Here is a 16,070-nt window from a genome sequence, read left to right as displayed (position 1 = left end):
TCATGGTACAGGGTTTTTTGCAAACTGTTTTCATAAAACTTTTCTCTTCACCTCATCAAAGCTTTAAAGGGTGGACAGGGGACTCCTGGTGATTTCCAAGATGCCTTAGGGGGTTGCAAAGTCAAATCTGTTTTCACACTAACACTATGACATTATGTGCTTTCTTCGTGCTCATTCACTCAGGAGGGTAACAAAATACAAAAAGCCACACCGCAACTAACTCTTCAGAAACTACCACTTTGAGTGTAGTGTCAAGGAAGAATATCTGGTTACTTGAAAAGGCTAATAAAATGCTTCTCACTCTTCCAACTACACATCTGTGGGAGGCTGATTTTCTTCGTATGTTTCAACTCAAATAACATATTACAACAGATGAAATGCAGATGCAGGTATGAGAATCCAGCTGCCTTCCATTAAGCCAACCATCAAAGAGATTTACAAAAATGTAAAATATTGCCAGTATTCTACGTTTTTTATTTTGGAAATAGTAATTTTTCATGAAAATATGTTATTTGTGTTAACATGCAAAAGAGTTATTATTTTAAACAAATTATTTTCCAAATTTCTGTTCAATTCCTAATACAGTGTCATATTAATAAATATAGCTCATATAAACAACAGCTCTTTGAGTCCTCCACAATTTTTAAGAGTATAAAAGTGTCTGGAGATCAGGAGATTTGATAACTGCTTCATTTGAGCAAAGTAAAATGAAGACTGAAAACCCTCTTGTGAGAAACAAACTCTTCAGGTAGAATGTGGGGTAAACAGGATGGAGCATACTGATAAGAAAGAAGTCATCCTGCCTCTAAAATAAACAGAACCATGAGCAGGAATGGAAGTGTCTATATTAGGTCCTCAGTGTTCTCTTTATTCTGGCTATTTACTCGGTCATAAATAACTGAATTGCTAAAATCAGGCACACATCCCACTTAGAACCCTGCTGTTTTCTCTGCCCCAGAAGGCTCTAGTACCAGCTGTCCCTTTGACTCATTTTCTCACCTCCCTCGAGTCCATCAAAAATCACCATCCCAATGATGCCCACCCTGACCACCCAAGTCAAAATCGCAACCCACCCCATTATTCACACACATTTCCAACTCTCTTCACCCACTTTGCCTTTTCTTTTTCCATAGCACTTACCACCTGCTAAAATACCATATAAATCATGTGTTTATTATATCTGTTGACACTGTTTGCCCTTGCTAGAATGCAAGCTGCATTGAAGGAAGGCTTTTTGCCTGTTTTGTAATCTATCCCAATCATCTCTTCTAGAGCAGTCCCCAGTACATGATGCCTTACAATGAATATTGGCCAAATGAAGGAGAGTGAGTTTTGCAGATAGAGACTGTGGAGCCTAGCAGATCAAGATTGGCTGTTAGACTTAAGCAGAACCTCAGTTTGAACCTTATTCGGACAATTAGCAGGCTCGTGCTCTTTGGCAAGTTACTGAACTCTCAAGCCCTCAATTTTCTCTCATGTAAAATAGACCTCACAGGAGTGTGGTGAGAATAATAAGATAATATCTGAAAACTGCGTCTCACCTGGAACTCAGTAAGTGATCATTAAGCACACCACCATGGACTTCACATCATTATTAGCTACTTCATCTTTTATGCTCCCAGGAGGCAGTGTCTAGCGTTTCCTGATTGGATTAAAGGCAATGGACAGCCCCAGGTTCACCTTTGCTACTTAAAGAGAAGGTCCATTTTCCATTGCTCAAGAAGATAATACTTTTCCAGACTCAGGGACATAAATAAAATAGCTGTAACTCATAGCATGTCTATGCTAGAAGTATTATGAAAGGTCATTTAATTAAACTTTTATGTTTTCTTAACACGTGAGTAAATGGAAGTCTGAGGTGAAAAGGTTTTCTAAAAATCACATAGATTCTTATCATAGAGAGGAGAACCTAAAATCCCGGTTTCTGGAGTCCCAGGACAATATTCTTTCCACTCTAATCAGCATGGAAACTGTTTATTGGAACCCTTAAAAAGTCCCAAACTTGGGGCACCTGGGTGGCTCAGTCGTTAAGCGTCTGCCTTCGGCTCAGGTCATGATCCCAGGGTCCTGGGATCGAACCCCGCATCGGGCTCTCTCCTCTGCAGGAAGCCTGCTTCTCCCTCTCCCTCTCCCACTCCCCCTGCTTGTGTTCTCTCTCTTGCTGTGTCTCTTTCTGTCAAATAAATAAATAAATATCTTTAAAAAAAAAAAGTCCCAAACTTTTCATCTCATACAAAGTTAGCACAAAGAAGTAGAAGATAACTGAGATCGTGTCTGGAGTGGATACAAAATGCCTTTCTGTCACCCAAGCCTGTCATCTTTGTAACTCATAATTAATGGTTTGCAGAATGGTGGACAAATAAATCCTACTTATATACTGAAAGAACACTAAGTTCCTACATACAGCCGTCTAGAAGATTCTAATCAAGGAAAAGGAAAGGAAAATTCAGTCAAGGAATTGCTGCTGTTTTTTCAACTTTAGATCTCCTAGACTGTATCTATAAATTGCACATTTGGTCAACTATTCATTAACCAATTTAGTCAACTATTGTGACTTTTTCCCTGAATACTGTTCAAAAGTGTCAAAAATAGTAAAATACATGGGATTTATTCTACTACTGTTAGTAGCACCTCCTAAATACATATACAAAATTGGTCCACATGCTTACGGGTAGATAGTTATAAAGCTGGCTCTTCCACTTGTACAGACAAATGATCAAATGATATGCACTAAAAGAGAAATTGTGTAAAAATTTAAACATGCAAGATCTGACAGTCTGGTCCCTGATTAAACCTCAAAAAAAAAAAATTACTAAAAATAGACCAACGAAGCAAACAAAAGAGTTGTTATGGAAACATATTTGAATCACTGAGAGCAAATTAAAGATTCCTCCTATTTGCCAAACATTACCACTCAGACACTACTGCACAATACAGGCCTGTGCAAATCAACATCATAAAACAGTATATGGAATGTAGCACCATGCTAGACCTCCAAGACAGTGCAAAACACTGAATAATAGGAAATCTCCCACTGGTAGTTAATTATGAAGTTCTTTACCTAAAGAATCTAATCTTTAATCCATCTTAAATTCATTCACTTATTTAACAAATATTTATTAAGCACCTGCCAAGTAGGGTTTGAAGCATCTGGAATTCAAAGATGAATGAAATCTTAATATATTACCAAGTTTAGAATTTCAGAAAGTCCAGACCAAGTCTGTTTTGAAAACAATTGGTAGATAAGGAAAGGAGAATAAAAACATCCCGGTTTGGCTGGGGTAGATGTCACACAGCCCTAACCACTGGGCAAAGGCTAAATGTATAATTATACAGAGTTGATTTAAGGAGAAAAACAAACAAACAGGAAATGTAAACACTGTTTTAACAGACTAATTTTAAGCTTCAGGGTCTGAAGAGGAAACGCAAGCAGTAATTTTATCATATCTAAACAGGAAATATATGATCAAGGAAAGGCAAACACCTGTCCAGAACCAATGACAAGTATGCAGAATATGAGGGAAAGAATACATGGAGTCCCAAGTCTGAAGAATACTGGGGCATCCACTGAGGAAACTAGTCATGGTATCATCAGAGATGACGCTCTCCTGCATGGGCATTAGGACATCTCAGTAATAAAGTGTATTTGTCCCCACCCCATTTCTTACCTCAACAGACAATACTCAGCCAGAGCCAACACAGTATACACAAAGATTAGGTGGGACTTGGCAAAATGCCAAGTAATATGGAATAACAAAATGTCTTGGGTCATTCTAACCTTCTGAGAATCAAATAAATCAATGTTGCCTGTTTAGCTCTGGAAAACTGAAGGAATGGGGAGCATTTGGCAATTACTATCCCTAGCTGCAAATAAAAGCTTCTGGAAAGGTTCCTCAGCTTTTAGAGCCCTGAGCATCTTAAATAATTAACATTTCTTAACTAATCCCCTACAAAAACAATTTAGATCTACTCACATTTATTTGCTTGCATGTTTCCCCCGTTCTTCTCCCTAAGGAGACTGCATATACTGCAGTTAGGAGTATAATCTCTAACGTTGGACAGTCTGTCAGAATCAGGCCCACCACTGTGGGCTATGTGATCTTAGAAGAGTTAATATTGCTTATCTTCAATTTCCTATCTGTAAAAGAAGAAAGATAGCAGGAACCTACGACTAGGGATTGTTGTGAGGCTTAACAAAGGCTACCATATGGTAAGATTTCAATAACTTTGGCCATGATTAACATATGGTGTTCATAGCAAAGGGAAATGTAGTGCCAGTGGCTTGAAGAGAGAGTGCAGTCAGCATAGTATAGTGTTTTTAGTATTTTATTGTCCTTCTTACTAGGCTCCTGCTTAAATGAGTTCAAGTACTGACATATATGTATATTTAGCTCATCTATTCCAGATGGCCCCAGAGTGGTCCTATGGGGTCTCTCTGAACATCCCCTCTCACCTGTGGTGAAACACCTAGAAGGATTATGCCTCTGTTTCCCTCATAAGTTAGGCTCTAAGTAAGTTAGTTCCCATTCTAGCACTTCTTTTGAAAAGCAGATTCCACACTGAGCCCTGACCTCCAACGTTGGAACATGGACAGTGTGTGTCTTCAGGGCCCTGGCCCATGCAGCCTGGCTGAGGGAGCAAGGTTCCCCAGTAAGTGGGGAAGATCACTTACTTGAAAGCGATCACTTACTTAAAGATCACTTGAAACCATTCCACTCTGAGAATGGGTCCCTGAGTCCCTGCAGGCCATGTAGACTTGATTTTCTTCTGTACTCACTAGTGCCTGGACAATAAACTAGCCCTGCCTGAATCCATAGGGCAGAATCCCTACAAGGTGCTTTAATGGTTCCTTGCTGTATGTTCAGAATGCACATGTTATGTTCAATGTACAAGAATTATTTAGATCTTGGGGCACCTGGGTGGCTCAGTTGTTAAGCATCTGCCTTCAGCTCAGGTCATGATCCCAGGGTCCTGGGATCAAGCCCCGCACCGGTCTCCCTGCTCAGCAGGAAGCCTGCTTCTCCCTCTCCCACTCCCCCTGCTTGTGTTCCCTCTCTTGCTGTGTCTCTCTCTGTCAAATAAATCAAATCTTTAAAAAAAATAATTTAGATCTTCAAATTATCACGCCAAAGATAATGCTCAAAGTAAAAACAAACCTAAAAAAAAAAAAAAAGTCATTTTAAGTGAGAAAAAACATAACAGGAAGTAGAGTCATCTTTCCTGACCTCTTGGGTACCTTTTATCAGGATCTTTAATCAATACAGCTTAGAGGCCCAATACACCATTATCTTGAAACTTCATACCAGGTTGGATAAAGATCCCCAGAATTGTTATTGTAGCTTGAAATATTGGTACTTAGAATATAGAAATTAAAGCCATCAAATCTCAGGTTTCTCTAAACCAAGACTGTAGCATCATGAAAATATGCAGTGTTGGTGGAAATGGTCCAAATGACCCTCTACTCTGAGGCATTCTTTTTGGGCCCTCCTATGCAGAAAGTTTAAGGATCATTTGATGGCCTATGAATCTACCCTGTTTCTTCCACACCTCAACCTTTCCACTTTTAGCTCCAGCAATGCTAGAAAATATACAGAATATCATGCCCAAAAGAGAACTAACTTGAAGCAAACACTTTACAAGTGGGCATCTTTTAAAAATTTGGCTCTCTTTTAAGAATTGTCACAGTTAAGAAATAAAATAAGGCACAGATTGTGGCTCCTAAATACCATAAAATACACTCCAATATTAGGAGTGTGTTTGCTATTATAATAAGACAAATGCCCAGTTATGAGGCAAAGACTAATTGAACTGATCCAGTTCCAAATGGAGATAGAGGTGTTTACCTTCAGCTATTTTTCTCCAAAAAGAAAAAATACATATTCGAAAGAGGTAGGTGCTATTTCAGTAACAACACTATGCATCCAAATTCTCTGAAGGCTCTTGTCACATGCTGATAAGATTACTACTCTCTGCCTGTTGTCTGTGGGTAACCAAAGACCAAGGAGAACACACGCCTGCCTGGGTAAGACAACCAGCTAACGTGAAACGCGAAGCTACTCCCCGAAGCAGCTAGAAACACTCATGTTGAAAGAAGGCCAATCTCGTTGTTCTGGTGGTTCTCAAAACTTTCAGGGCATAAAAATTACCTGGAATACTGTGAAAACTACATATTCCCAGAACTCTATCCCTCAAGCATCTCAGAGGATGCTTGAGGAGTAAGGCCCAAGATTTGTATTTATAACAAATATTCCAGGAATATCATAGATATATGATTAAAGGGTTGGAAATAGGGCCCACAGGCAAGGGCTAAAGAATGTGAGTTATTTAGAAAAACAGAGATAGGATTTCATTTTTTTTTTCAAGTACTGTATATATAGATTATAGATAGAGATAATAAAGGAACAATTTTCTATTTTTACTAGACTGGACCACTTCAAATTCCAACAAAGACATATAGATAAGACAGGCTAACTGAACATTATGTTACCTGGCTAATTATAGTAAAGAATGGAAATTACAGATATTTCCTCTGGAATGATTAAAAGAATAAAGTATCAGGATTTCTTTCAGGGTTTTTTTAAAGAGCTGGACTTTCTAAAAACAGGGAAGACAAGGAGACTGCCCGGAAAGATTTATCATCTGATCCCATTGTGATCTTATGAGAGGAAAGAGCATCTTTTCCAAGAACTCTTGATGTCCCTGGAGAACTGCTGTAACATGTTGACCGCAAGACCCCAACACTGCTTCCATCTGTTTGTCCTGTTCTTGCCAATCATTGTTTATGCCCTCACACAGGTAAACAAGGTACGAGAGAATCAGTGCCAAATTAATTTGGAAGAAACTGGATTCCGTTTAACTAGATGCTACCTGCAGGGGCACGGGGGATTGGCTCTTAAATACACTATTGCTATTCTTAAACTCAGCATAAGAGAAACCCTGAATCTCCTATCTCTTTCCCCAGGAAACACATGCAGCCCATGTAGGTAAGAGGAGGAGGAGGAGGAAAAGGAAGAGGAAGGAGGACTAGCAGAAGGAGGAGGAGGAGAAGGAAGAGGAAGGAGGACTAGAAGAAGGAGGAGGAGGAGGAAGAGGAAGGAGGACTAGCAGGAGGAGGAGGAGGAGGAAGAGGAAGGAGGACTAGCAGGAGGAGGAGGAGGAGGAAGAGGAAGGAGGACTAGCAGAAGGAGGAGGAGGAAGAGGAAGGAGGACTAGCAGAAGGAGGAGGAGGAGGAAGAGGAAGGAGGACTAGCAGAAGGAGGAGGAGGAGGAAGAGGAAGGAGGACAGCAGAAGGAGGAGGAGGAGGAGGAAGAGGAAGGAGGACTAGAAGAAGGAGGAGGAGGAAGAAGAGGAAAGATGACTAGCAGGAGGAGGAGGAAGGAGGAGTAGAAGAAGGAGGAGGAGGAAGAAGAGGAAGGAGGACTAGCAGAAGGAGGAGGAGGAGGAAGAGGAAGGAGGACTAGCAGAAGGAGGAGGAGGAGGAAGAGGAAGGAGGACTAGCAGGAGGAGGAGGAGGAGGAAGAGGAAGGAGGACTAGCAGGAGGAGGAGGAGGAGGAAGAGGAAGGAGGACTAGCAGAAGGAGGAGGAGGAAGAGGAAGGAGGACTAGCAGAAGGAGGAGGAGGAGGAAGAGGAAGGAGGACTAGCAGAAGGAGGAGGAGGAGGAAGAGGAAGGAGGACAGCAGAAGGAGGAGGAGGAGGAGGAAGAGGAAGGAGGACTAGAAGAAGGAGGAGGAGGAAGAAGAGGAAAGATGACTAGCAGGAGGAGGAGGAAGGAGGAGTAGAAGAAGGAGGAGGAGGAAGAAGAGGAAGGAGGACTAGCAGAAGGAGGAGGAGGAGGAAGAGGAAGGAGGACTAGCAGAAGGAGGAGGAGGAGGAAGAGGAAGGAGGACTAGCAGGAGGAGGAGGAGGAGGAAGAGGAAGGAGGACTAGCAGGAGGAGGAGGAGGAGGAAGAGGAAGGAGGACTAGCAGGAGGAGGAGGAGGAGGAAGAGGTAGGAGGACTAGCAGAAGGAGGAGAAGGAGGAGAAAGAGGAAGGAGGACTAGCAGGAGGAGGAGGAGGAGGAAGAGGAAGGAGGACTAGCAGGAGGAGGAGGAGGAGGAAGAGGTAGGAGGACTAGCAGGAGGAGGAGGAGAAGGAAGAGGAAGGAGGACTAGCAGAAGGAGGAGGAGGACAAGAAGAAGGGGAAGATGAAATGGAGAAGAGGAGGGAGAAGAGGAGAAGGTCCTTCAGTGTGAGTGAACCACATTTTCACATATAATTGGCATGACTGTTGTGCAAGAATGAATAATAACTTTGAGAGGGGGACATCCAAATATATTCATGTTCCTCTGATCTACAACATAGAAAATGTTGTAAAAATTACATTACTTCCCAATGTGTTTTATTAGTACAGGGTTTCTCAACCTTGGCATTATTGACCTTTTGGGTCAGACAATTTTTTGTTGTGGAGGCTGCTCTGTGCATTGTAGGCTATTTTGTAGCATCTCTGGTTCTACCCACCTGATGCCAGAAGCACACCCCATCCCCATTTGTGACTATCAAAATATCTCCAGATACTGTCCCTGGGTGATAAAATCAGCCATGGTGAAGAACCACAGTACTGGGGCAATAATCCAGCATGGTAATCTCAACCTGCTTCTAACTGCTGAAAGTAATTATGCCCTAGTTAGCATCAGTTCTGAGTCTTTTCCTCTGTCCTGTTGTTTAGACATAACAATACATAGGAAAGATGGGCAAGATTTCACCAGCACTAATGAATAGGACTCATACAACCAGGAGAAAATCACTGCAGATCATAACCCACCATGGGAACTCCCAGGGGAAAAAAAGCTGGGATACAGCCAGAGTGCTCCCAGGTACCCATAGCTACCACAACTGAAAGTGGCCACAGAAGGGGACCAGAGTCATGGTTCTGCCACTGTCTTCTCCTTATTTGGACTGATCCTCCTCTGCACCTAGGCTTGAATGTACATAAAGATGTGATGTCAAGTAATGTTTGTTTTGGTTGTCACTTTGGTGACCTGATATCTTAAAGTCATGGGTTTTGGAGTCATGCTAACAGAGTTCAGATCCTAGTTCTGCCACTTACGAGCTGGTGATCTTCAACAAGACTTTTTTTTTTTTTAAGATTTTATTTATTTGACAGAGAGGGTACAAGCAGAGGGAGAGAGAGAGAGAAGAAGGCTCCCTGCTGAGTAAGGAGCCCGATGTGGGACTCGATCCCAGGACCCTGGGATCATGACCCGGGCCAAAGGCAGCCACTTAAACCGACTGAGCCACCCAGGCGTCCCAACAAGTCTCTTTACCTCTTCAAGTCTCAGTTCCCTCATCTATAAAATAAGAATAATAAAATCAACTCCATGAGGTGTAGTGAGAATGAAATGAATTAATGTATGTAAAACAAAGGACCAATGTAAGCACTCAATGAATTCTAACTTTTTTTGTTGTCATTTGGTTGTTGCTTTTACTGCTACTGAAATCACTGACATCATCATCATCATACCAATGGATCCTAAAAGTTCTTAGACTCCAGTGAGTTCAGAAATTCCAGGCCAAGGACCACTGCTTCAGCCCATTCCTCCTTTCCTCTTTGACATCTAAGAAATATCTATAATCTTCTAACTTAACCCCATTGGGTGAATTCATAGTAAAGTGATGTTGTCTTTGTCGCTAACCCAACTATCATTACCAATTTTATGATTATCTTTACAAGGGTGCCCTCTATGTCTTAAATTGAAAACATAATCCTAAGAATGAGAATTTCGGGCATTGCAACAAATTTGAGGCCAGATTTGGGGGGTTAGAAGGACCTATCAATTGATCTTCATTCACAGCACCTTATAAGAAGCCACCCAAGAATAAGCAGAATCAGCTTTTCCAGTGTCTCCACCTTCAGTGGTAGAAAGAGAGGGTGAAAGCTGGCACTGGAACAGAAAATGTGGCTAGTGACAACATGCGACTGTGAACTTTCAGTTTCAATATCCCTTTCATCCTTCACCCCTGACTACTTGCCAGAGAAACTGCATACTTCACACAGCCTGCAAAAGTCATGGCCCTCTTCTCTCCCAAGAGAAATCTTAACCATGCTTCAAAGATCAACTCAAAAGTACTGCTCCGTGAAACATTCTCTGACAGCCCAAAGTTGGAGGCAATCACTCAGAGAACTGTAGAGCAAGAAGAAAGCTTCACTAATTTTAGGGTCTGAATAAACTCCATGGTTTAAAGATACAATCAAAAGGCTTGTGGTAGAAAAAGAACCAATGAATTCCAACTGTCCACACCCTACTTGAAATTATGAATTACTTTTTTCAGTGTTTCAGCTGTTGGGGTTTTTTTCATCTGCACATATTTGTCTCAGGGCCTGCTTTTATAGGAATCCAAGCAAATCCAGTTCATAATATTTATGCCTGTGAGGGTATAAGGAAGTAAGCAGACCCACACAGTATGTGGTAGGAACATATATTTTCACAGACTTTGAAAGGTAATTGATCAGGCTGTCAAAAGTTTAAAAGGGCATACCCTTTGAACCACGTATTTGTCTTCTAAGACTCTCCTGTAGTAATGCACACAGAAGCACAAAGATAAATATGAGGTGTTGTCTGTGGAATACTATATAACAGAGAAATACTGGAGATATCTGTTAATATATCAGTCAAAATATCTGTCATTAGAGGGGTGCCTGGGTGGCTCAGTTGGTTAAGCGACTGCCTTCGGCTTAGTCATGATCCTGGAGTCCTGGGATCGGGTCCCGAATTGGGCTCCCCGCTCAGTGGAGAGTCTGCTTCTCCCTCTGACCCTCCCCCCTTTTATCTGTCTCTCTCTCATTATCTCTCTCAAATAAATAAATCTTTAAAAAAAAATCTGTCATTAGAATAATAATTAAGTTACAGTGTAAGCATTCTATAAAACACAATGAAATTATTAAGCATGAGTTTGGTCTATATTTACTGCTAAGGAAAGATGTTTATGATATACCAATAAGCAAAGAAAATCAAATTTAAAAGACATATGTATTGTGTTCTATATCTGTTATTTTTCTCTTTCTATCTGGAAACACACACACACACCCCTCAGACTATTAGCATGGTTACTACTGGGGAGGGAGATGACTTAGAGGTAAAAGTGGAGGTCAAGGTGGTACAGAAGGGAAATGCCTCTGTATTTTTTTAATCACTGCAAATTACCCTTAAAATTGAAAAAGAAATGCAATGCATTTGGAAATGAACATCTGAAACATTCTTCATCATTTTTTCTTAAAGTCCACCATCACTACTGGCTGCAAGAGAATTCAGAGGATTTTAGCTGCATAAACTCTTTCTATCTGACATATACTAGTATAAAAGGTGGGTTGTAACCAAATTTAAGTCCACAAGTGATCTAAACAGTAATTAAGAAGAAAAATTATCTGTTGACACTATTGTTTTATATATGATTGCTTGCTCTTTTAAGATGAAAAATGTGACATGGACAGAAAATATACTTCAAATACTCATTATGGTTTTCATAAGCAAACTAAAGAAAATCATAATTACAAGGGCAAACAGGAAATTGAAATCAAGGATAAACATATACCTAAGCCTCCAGAATTTTGTTTTGTTTTGTTTCATTTCATTTCTTTATTCAGGAAGTTAAATGATGTTAAATGACAAACATTTGAAGTCTTTCAAGTGTTTGAGAGGAAGACTATGGCAAAAGACATTACTGGCAGTGGGACTGAAGAGATTTTTTTTTAATGCAGTGAAAAACTAACTACCAAGAAGAGCCAACCTATTGTGACCCGTGATTTTTGGCTGCAGAATTTGCTTTCCATAGAATTCTATGAGTGTGCATGGGTTTGGGAGATTACCTGCAGGCGCGTTACAGTGAATCCCATAATGTAGTAAGAAAGAAAGGGGGTTGGTGGTGAAAAACATGGCCCTTGCTTGGGTGTGTTATTATGAGCAAAGAATCCTAACTTTTAACTTTCTGTAAACTGGGAATACTTATATTAAATAGCAAGGTTACTCCAAGGATTAAATGAGAACACATAGATAGATGTGTTAGATAGATAACGACTACTTACATGTTGATTTTTGTCATTATTCCATTTGTATTTCCTTAAACTTTTGTATTGGGATGCATAATAGCATGATGACTCAGGCAGCTGGATGGCTCAGTTGGTTAAGCATCTGTCCGATTCTTGGTTTTGGCTCAGGTCATAATCTCAGAGTCATGGTGATTGAGTGAGCCCTGCATTGGGCTCCACTTTCAGTGTCGAGTCTGCCTCAGATTATCTCCCCCTCTCCCTCCCTCCCCGCCCCGCTCCTCTCTCAACTCACACATGCTCTCTTTCTCTCTTAAATAAAATCTTAAAAAAATAATAGCATGATGACTAAAAGATGTAAAAGACTTGAATAATACATCATTTCTGTAAAATTATTCCTAATCACCGACAGCCTGATCAATGTGACTGGCAGATATCTATGGAAACTCAGGAGGAACAAATAAGCTGATACTCACATGCAGCAGCAAATAATGTCTATTAAACTGCTTGGTTAATGATACAGGGTCCATTCATTCAGCCAATACTTATTGAGTATGAACTGTGCTTCATGCCCTGTGTTAGAGTCTGTGGACAGACTGTACTGAGCAAAACAGGGTTCCTACCCTAACAGCTTAGAAACTAGTGCAGATAAAAGGCATTAGGAAAAAAATTCATAACTCTAGGTATGCAGTAGTTAGAAGACAATGCCAGGAATCACTGTGAGAGAGTGGCGAAGTGAGAGAAGGAAAGGAAGAGACCAATAAAGAATACACAGACTAGCCAGCTACCTATATGGTAGAGTGGTGAACTGTCTGAGTTTATGCGGAATTAAGAAGGTTCCCATGACACAGGACTTTTCCATGCTAAAATTGGGACAGTCCCCAAAAAATCTGGAATGAGTTGATCACCTTATTGTATGAGCAACTGGGTCTCAATCATTCTGGAGAACTTCAGAGAGGATGCATAGAACACAACCTAGAATTATCTCAAAAAAAGGCAAGGGAGTATTTATCCCTCAATGGCTTAACCCTCAGTGGTTGAGGGAGGGTCTCCAAGGCACTATCTTTCATTTACTCTCCATCTGACCTGTGTGTGCTCCTGTATCCAGGGAATGCCCTCCAAGAAAGACAGAGGAAAATGTTGGCATGTCTAAGAAGTGTTTGCAGGCAAACTCTGGGGTCACCCACAGGGATATCAGCAGGGCACCAACACCATCTGACACATGATTATTTTTCCCCAATCTCATAGGCAAAAGGATGATTTCAATGTTATTTTTATTTGGATTCTCTAACTAGTGGAGAGTTTAGACCTAACTTCATATTTACATCCCTTCTTGTGCATTTAACAACAGCTTTAGGGTAGGTTATTTTCTTAGCCTGGGACAACTGACCTCCATAATAAAAAGCAATAAAAAATTTCATTCAATTTACCTAGAATATGTGCATGTGGGGGTGGGGGTAGTGGTGGGAAGCAAGGTAAACTCTTTCGTGTGAACTGAAGGTGAGAATTGATCATTTAGTCATACTGTTCCCAGTGCTATAATCCTTGTTCTACTTCCCTGTGCCTTTAAAGCAGAATTGAGATCCTTGCGTTTTGTCTGTCACATTTTTCAAGTTCCCACTGAGCTGAATTATGGTCATGATTCATATCTGTCTCTCCTCCAAGGCTCTTCTCACATACCCATTTCCTCTCAGGTGTATTTTCAGATCACTCCTCATTCTCCATAAGCTATAAGCTGTTGTGGGTGTGCACTGCCTGCTTTCACTTCTGCTGGGACGACTGCTGTATACTTCTGTTTTCTTCAAGCCTCACTCACGGCAGCCTATTTTGAATGGGACTCTAGCTCACTCAGGGGGGAATCAGGGATGTTTAATGAGCTGTCATTATTGAAATCTAACACACTCAAATTTCTTGTGTAACTGAAAACCCAGGATGTTGCTCAGCTTACAAGCGACAGGCTAGGGAACTCACTGTATCATAATAAGAACATGAGCTTTGTACCTTCAGAAGATAACTAAATTATAAATTTAAACTTTAGATCCTGTCACTTCATTGATTAAACCCTCAAATATTTCTGTGACTACCTAAGACCTGTTATTAATTTTACCTAGTTTTATGCATTCTATTTCACTGTGTTTCTCAGCACATTTGTTATGGCCCTTTACCAAAGCTATCCTCCAATCATGATTATAAACTGACAGTACCTTAGAATGATGATGTTTGATGATTTTACTACTGAGCAGGAAATAATCTATATAGTTCCTATCTCATAAACAAATTGCTTAGACTTCTTCAGCTAACCTTTTGTCTCAAAAACGTGTCCTTATTTAAAAGAGTGGACCAGCCTTCATTTAAAAATACAGCAACTGGGGCGCCTGGGTGGCTCAGTTGGTTAAGTGACTGCCTTCGGCTCAGGTCATGATCCTGGAGTCCTGGGATCGAGTCCCGCATCGGGCTCCCTGCTCGGCAGGGGGGAGTCTGCTTCTCCCTCTGACCCAACCCCCTCTCATGCTCTCTCTCTCTCTCATTCTCTCAAATAAATAAATAAAATTTAAAAAAATAAATAAGAATACAGCAACTGAACAACAAGACTGTAAGGGACCTACCTGAGGTCACACAACTCATGGTCAAGGCTAGAAGTTCTCTTCCTATGCTGCTTGTCTTTCATCTATATGTCATCCATCTTCTTCTTGCTTCTCTGGAAAGAAAAGAACATCGCAGACAGTCATCTTCCCATTCATCCACCTGACTCAGACTTCTGTGCTTCAGGATTTTCCTCTGCCACCACCATGCCCCACACTTCAATCATTCCATTTCAGAGACAATCGGACTGGCTTCTTTGCAGGACCTTGACAGCACTGACCTCCACAGGCATGGCATGAATTCCAGTAGCACTTGCAGCCTTTTCCAGACATTTGGTACTCTCAGTATCCTATCTGGTTAGTTATTTACATCTTCATAAATAATGTATCTGTCTGCCTAACTGCAAAGTCAAGGCCCTTGAGGACACACTACAGATTTATATAATTTGTTGCATTCCCCACCATGTCTAAATGCCTATCACTATGCATATGATAGATGTTTCACAAATGTTAAAGAGGATGCTAATGACAACAATTCCATATGTAATTATATGCATAACTTATATGTATGTATATATTATATGTAATATGTGATATATACGTACATATACACAAATAATTTTAATTGTTTATTCTTGGGAATAAAATTACATTTAGTACTGAAAAAATAGTAAGCGATACTGGCTCCCAAATACAGTGCTGCCTGTACAGAGACCTGAGCAGATTTCAACAAGTGTGTCTCCGTGAAATAAGGCAGGGAAGTTATTTCTTGTATTTTGTTGTGATTTTTGTGTTTGTTAGAGCAATCACAGTATGGAACTAAAGAGATGAACCTGCATTTAGAGAGCTGACAATTTTTGGTAGACTCCTGATGTGAAATGTTTTTACTCAACTTACTTCCCCAGTGATGGCAAAGCTGAGGTCAAATTCTGCAACATTTGGAAAACCGATAAAACGTAAAGGCAATGTTTGTTGTAGAGTTCCAGGGCCAAAGGATTATGAGGCACAGAGTAACACTTCTATGGGTCAGTGGACAACAGGGCCAGAGAAATGCAACTCATGTTTTTTTATTTCGCCATGCCTTTAGCAAGGTTTTAGGAGTGATATTCTGCCCAAATTTCTCCTTTAAGGTATATGTGGGAATCTCTAAGGTGAAAAAAGTGTTAAGATAGGACTTCAGGGGGCAAAATGTAAAAAAAGGAGAAGCTTTAGCTAAACAAAAGAGAGTTGTTTGTTTGTTTGTTTTGACCATCAGGTATTTAAAGGTAAGCAACATTTACAATTCTACCAGACTAAGACAGGTGTGAACTGCCACATGGAAGCTGGGAATTTTGCAGGCAAAGGAGGAAACATGTTAGGAGAAGCGTATGTATTGCTACATAGACGAGGAACACCTTAAATGCTCCAAACAGGGATTTATGCAAAGCAAAAGTTTTGAAGCTGCCACGTGGTAGACAGGTACATT

At 40.6% G+C, this 16,070-nt stretch overlaps 1 long non-coding RNA gene across 3 annotated transcripts in view; it reads right to left on the bottom strand.

Moving 5' to 3' along the window:
• LOC114204890 (uncharacterized) overlaps window positions 1-16,070 on the bottom strand; it is a 382,680-nt gene that overhangs the window by 145,885 nt on the left and 220,725 nt on the right. For all 3 annotated transcript variants that reach the window (XR_015768216.1, XR_015768217.1, XR_015768225.1), the window contains one exon: window positions 14,630-14,721. This is a non-coding gene — a long non-coding RNA (uncharacterized LOC114204890). The remainder of the gene's footprint in view (window positions 1-14,629; window positions 14,722-16,070) is intronic.

This window comes from Eumetopias jubatus, unplaced genomic scaffold (genome assembly GCF_037043125.1).
Source record: "Eumetopias jubatus isolate StellerSeaLion01/CBP00866 unplaced genomic scaffold, mEumJub1_p1.0 scaffold_5, whole genome shotgun sequence".
In the NCBI taxonomy this organism is placed as follows: Eukaryota; Metazoa; Chordata; class Mammalia; order Carnivora; family Otariidae; genus Eumetopias; species Eumetopias jubatus.
This window is presented reverse-complemented; position numbering and strand designations above follow the sequence as displayed.